The sequence below is a fragment of the Cupressus sempervirens genome, chromosome 8 (assembly GCF_028749045.1).
Source record: "Cupressus sempervirens isolate cs-2001-9-10 chromosome 8, ASM2874904v1, whole genome shotgun sequence".
NCBI classification, from domain to species: domain Eukaryota; kingdom Viridiplantae; phylum Streptophyta; class Pinopsida; order Cupressales; family Cupressaceae; genus Cupressus; species Cupressus sempervirens.
In genome coordinates this window covers 413,197,420-413,203,560 of record NC_143125.1, presented here as the reverse complement: position 1 = coordinate 413,203,560, position 6,141 = coordinate 413,197,420, and the positions used below count along the sequence as shown (strand labels likewise).

Sequence of the window (6,141 nt, the reverse complement as noted above, 5' to 3'; positions counted from 1 at the left end):
AATTTCTTTTTGCCAGTTTATCATGCATTGGCTTCAAAATATTTTCATCAATATAAATTAGAAACTTTGGTTTTCTACAAATTATTCTAGGAGATGTTGATGTGTGTGCATGCTCTATATTTTCATTACTTACATTATGTTCATTCATCATTTCAACTTGAGATGTCGCATTAGGGGCATGAGGTGTCATAAGTGCATTTGTCATAATCATTTCAATTGGGTTATGTTGAACATTTTGGTTTGTCAAATTAGGTGTCGTTTCGACATTAATATCAATAGGTAGGTTTTCATTACTTACATTGGAGGAATTTGATGATGTACCTTCATGTAATCTCCTTATATACTCACGTGTTTATTTCCTTTTTTGCCTCTCATTTTTTAATCGTTCCTCTCTTGTTCTTTCCCATGATTTTAGATGGAAATTGCCCTAAAAACAATAACATGAATAAGATACAAAACTACACAAAATTGCATTAATATTTTATGCTCAATCACAAGATACTAACATAAAATAAGATGTTAGCACATGAAAAATATTAAATTTAGCATTTCCAAGCAGAAAAACCTTATACTTGCATACCTAGTATAGAAATACATGTGAAACAATGGTAGAATCTAGTGGACTACACTAAAATAGCATAATAATTATTGACATACTATTTTATTTATAGTTTTCAAGATTGGGTTATTGAGTTATGACTGTATAATCTATATGAACTAATAACCCAATCAAGTTTTACATAACCCAATTGAGTTTTGTAAAAATTGATCAGGTTTTGTAAAACCCAATTTGGTTATGTATTACTAATACACAAAGGTAGATTAAAGGAGGTAGGGTGTGATGGAGAGAATGATACATAGGGTGGGCATAGGATAAAGAGAGAGAATTGGATAAAAAGAGGGATAGGGGATAGGAGAGGGAGGGAGAGGGACAGAGGGACAGAGGGACAGAGAGAGAGAGAGAGAGAGAGAGAGAGGGGGGGGGGGGGGGGGGGGGAGGATAAGGATAGATAGAGAGAATGAGAGACATGGAGAGAGAGAGAGAGAGAGAGAGAGAGAGAGAGAGAGAGAGAGAGAGAGACCGAAGGGGATAGGAGAAAGAGGGAGGGGATCTGAGAAAGAGAGAGAAGGGATATGTATGAGAAAGAGACAGATCCAGATCCTTCTCTCCATCCCATCCTCTCTCTCTCTCTCTCTCTCTCTCTCTCTCTCTCTCTCTCTCTCTCTCTCTCTCTCTTCACTTTCCCTCATTCTCATTCTCACTCTCTTTCTCTTTATGCTATCCCTTAATCTCTTTCTCTCTCTATATTTCCCATCCTCTCTCTCTCATTATCTCAACTCCTCTCACTCTTTCGATCCTATCCCATAATATCTCTCTCTCTCTCTCTCTCTCTCTCTCTCTCTCTCTCTACCCTTGTGTAGTAGTAATACATAACCCAACCGATTTCTAAATGCATTTTTTATTTTTATAACCCGATTAGGTTATTTGAATCCAAAAAACCTGATCAGGTTATGGCTTGTTGATAGTCTAGGGAAATGACCCAAAGGCTTGGGAAACTATTTTCCCTCCATTTTTTTCCCTTTAGACTTTTTTCATCTTCTAATATTAATTCTCATCTATGTCTTCATTAGGTATGCTAATGGTGAAGTGGGTATCTCTAAAATCACCACCATAAACTTACATGTCTTCTCAACTATCTAACCATATATTTTTTTCTATTTTTGGACAACATGAACATTGTAAAGTTTAATTACTCTTTTCAATGCCTTGACATTCCTCACATACATATATCTACCATTTTTTTAATAACTTTTGATATAATTAACCAAATTCAAAATAAATTAAATATTATTGTTCTATACTTAATTGTATACACATTAAAAAATAGTCCATTTTCAATTATTTTGATGCAAGTTATTCTTAGCATAGGAACAAGTACCAAAATTTTAGGATGTAGTATGTTTAATAATTTATAAAAAAAAATACTCATCATAAAATTACAAAAAAATGCACAACTTCTAGATATGACTCTTAACTATCATCCTACGAAAGAGATATGCAAAATACTAAATACATCTATGTCTTTTGTATTGCACACAAAAATAACTATGTTATATTTTCTAAGAAAATCAAGAACTATTATTTTGTGTGCACAAGATTTGACCTACCTAATCATATCCATTTTGTAAAAACTCTAGTAGTTTATAAAGTAGATTTAGAGTACTACAATTTAAATGTTTTAAACATCTTGTCATTTTTAATGGATGACCCTCAAATGTCTCATGCAAGTTCAATTTTACCTAATTTCATAAGAAAAGGTGTCCACTTATACCCCCTTTTTGTACACCATCTTGGTGCACTCACCCCCCATGTACTTTGGATATTCAATTAGAGGGACATGACCATACTGAAATTTGTGTTTCCCAAATTTAAAAATATAATAAATCAACTAGGATTACCCACACTATTCTCCACCTTAAGTGCAATGGAATTGAAGTGGCCAAATCTACTCAAACTATAGATGCAAGGTCTACTCACTAAAATAAAATCAAGAAAATAGAGATTCAAAAGTGTAGTCAACAACCCCCATACATTAACAATATACTTGCATAAGTGATTCACAATATTTTTTGAAGAAGTTATTGAAAAACTTGTTAGAGAAAATGGTTATTGTTATATATATGAGTGAGTATAGGGGCACCACACATGTACATAAATTTATTTGGCTCTCAAATGCACCAGATATGGAAAAACTTGACTAGGAAAATGAGACAAAGCTCAAAAGAGAAATTGGATTTTTTGATATGAATGTGACTATTTGGAATCCTCATGATACAAAAAAAAAATGATACAATGTTTAGAGCTTCACAAGATGATCCATGCTTGCTCAAAATTGATGAAATATTCTTTGCAGGACTTAGTAGAGAGTATGAAGAGTTAGTTAACCATGTCAAAAGGAAAAAAAAGTGTAAAGATGGTACATGCTTACGAAAGAAGGGGAAAAAGGATGAATGTCAATACAAAGTTTCATGGTGAGAATATAATTTCTCTCTACTCTAGCATATGAAAATGATGGGAAAAAAAATTTTGAACCTAAAAGAAATGATGAGAGGTCAAACATACATAATCAAGAAATGTCATTGATATAGAGGGTTAATATAGATAGTGGCATGTTATCTCTTGAGACCTTGTTCCCAAATACACAGCCAAGTACACTGAAAAAGAAGAGAGAAAGTCAGAGACCTTCCTTAATATATTTGTATGAATATGCAAGACAACAGGTGGACAAGTCAACACTCACAAATACTACAAATTCATGACAAATATTGTGAAAGAGTGTGATATAAAGACAAAAGAAATATGTCATATGTTCCAAAAATTGCCCCTTGTTGTTTATAATTTATGGCATGTTAATTGCATCATCTGTAAGGAAAGTGGATAAAAAGAAGAAGTAGAAGAAGAAGGAGAAGGAGAAAGAGAAGGAGAAGGAGAAGGAGAAGGAGAAGGAGAACTAGAAGGAGTAGGAGCAAGAGTAGAAGTAAGAGAAAGAGTAGGAGTAGGAGCATGAGTAGGAGGAGGAGGAGGAGGAGGAGGGGGGAGAGGAGGAGGAGGAGGAAGAGGAAGAGGAAAAGGAGGAAGAGGAAGAGGGATGAGGAGGAGGAGGAGAAAGAGGAAGAAGAAACAGGTGTAACAGTAGCAGCAGGAAGAGGACAAGGATGAGGAGGAGAAGAAGACAAAACATGAGAGACATAGAAGAAATAAATGAATGGGAACTATTTTCACAAACAAGATACTCAAGAAATATCAACCTAGATGAAGTTGACATGTTTGGAAAGTGTGAGTTTGATACGAGCTACATATGGGAATAGAGAAAGGTAATGCAATGCTTGTAGGAAAGTGAAATGCAATTCATATATGAAAATAAAACATGTTATCATGATGAGGCAATGGTGTCTATAAATGACATCCTAAAATATAAATTACCGGTAGAGGAAGAGGTGACAGTCGAAGTAATTACAAACCATAGTGAAATCCCTTTAGCTAACCCATTATACATGATCATTCAAGGAACAAATGGAATAGAAAAATCCTACTTAATAGTGTGCATAAGGAATGCACTTAACTATAAACCACTACAATGAGGTAAAAAAATCCTTAAACAAGCTCTAACATTAATAGCTACACTCAATATACATGGAATGACCATACATTAAAAGCTTAGAATTCCTATTAAATAAATATTGTTACTACAAGAACATGGATTGGCATAATTCCAAGAGGATATGAAGGAATCAAATACATTCTTATTGATGAAATTAGTTTCATTGGGCCAAATCTATTACTATAAATAGATAGTAGGCTATGCCAAGTGTTTCCTCATAGTCAACACCTAAGCTTTGGAGATGTTTCCCTAATCTTGGTAGGTGATGATCTTGCACAATTACCACCAGCAATGGATAGGGTTGTTTACACATCTTAAGCACAAATGAGAACACTACAAGAAAAATGTTTAGATGTCAAGGTGAAAGTACAACAAAAACATAATTTTTGAAATTATTACAAAATATACGAAATACAAACCCATAAAACAAATATTAAAATCTCCTTAAGACTCACACAAACAAATGCATCACATTAACTACCCATTTGGTTGTTGGAATACAACCAGAATGGTCATTGAAAATTAGAATATGATTTTTATTCTTTGTTTGGTGTGTGGAATTGGAATGGGGAATAGGAATATGTATTCCCATTTTAGCCCCAAAATAAGCTTTTATCCATTCCCAAAAATACTTGTTATTGGTATGACTATTCCTATTCTAAATCTCACTTTTACAAAGTTAATAATTTTGTTGGGTCTTTGGCTGAAATAGAACTCTTGCTCATATCATTCAAGATAGGTGAAAAATTTTACTAAAGTGATTTACAATGACATTGTTGAAAAGTTTGAAAGGTATGCAATTCCCTTATACAAAAAATTATAGAATTGGTCTCAACTCCATACAAATATAGAGAATGTTAAGCATATGCATGTGATAAATGGAGCAGTTGTCACACATAACTAGTCTGAATCTCACAAGTACTAGACTATGGTATATACTTTGAATTTAGCTGGTATTTGCAAGGAGTATGGTCTTTTTCTTGTGAATTTTGCAAGTGGTTGCATTTATGATTACGATGAAGCTCACCTAAGGGCATCGGTATTGGATTCAAGGAGGAAGAAAGACCTAATTTGGGTTTCCTCTTTCTATTCCAAAAAGAAGGTAATGGTATAATTTTTCACTTGTGTGATTCCATTTTCAACAAAATTCTGGTCAAGTAGTTAAATCAAATTCAGTGCATTATTCTATGTAGCTTTGCTAATATTTGTTGCAGATTGTAATATACTAGATTATCTAATAGAACTCCTCATGGACTCTTATATTTTTATCCATTTGCTCATAAGACTATTATCAGCTGATCTAATTAGATTTTGGTATTGCACACTCATTATTTGTCATTTTAGTGGTATTATGAGAATGTTTGCATTCTCTATATTCAAATTCCAATCTTGTCAAAAAAATAACTATTGCAATTCCATTACAAAGATTGCCCAATATAACAAAGTTGTCAACATATCAAATAGAATGACAGTCCTTGATGAGTTGCTACCACTATCTATTAAGATGGAAAAAGGAAATTGCAAGGGCATATGGAATTTCACAAACCCTGGTGTTGTGAGTGATAATGAGATTTTGGAGATGTACATAGATTATAATGATCCTACTTTCAAATGGAAAAACCTCACTTTTGAAAAACAGGTGCCTCTAAGATGGATGCAAGTAAACTAAAGACAAAAAATATAAATCTAGCTTTGTTCCAATTCCTATTTTTTACAACCAAACAAAAAATTAATATATTCCCAATCAAATTTCAGGTGAACCAAACAACATTAAGATTGTCATTTCCAATTTCCATCCCTCATTCCCATTGTCAATTCTAATTTTTTAATTCATATGCTTGCAACCAAATGGGCCCTAAGGGCTCATTTGGTTGCTAGAATTGACCTAGAATAGGAATTAAAAAATTTATTAAAAAAATAACTCTTCATTTGGGTGTGTCAAATTAGAATTGGAATGGAAATTTGTACTCTCATTTTG

At 33.2% G+C, this 6,141-nt stretch overlaps 1 pseudogene; it reads left to right on the top strand.

Annotated features, from left to right (window-relative positions):
* The first annotated feature begins 5,091 nt into the window (after nt 1–5,091).
* LOC149543017 (bifunctional dTDP-4-dehydrorhamnose 3,5-epimerase/dTDP-4-dehydrorhamnose reductase pseudogene) lies at nt 5,092–5,832 on the top strand (annotated as a pseudogene).
* The last annotated feature ends 309 nt before the right edge of the window (nt 5,833–6,141 follow it).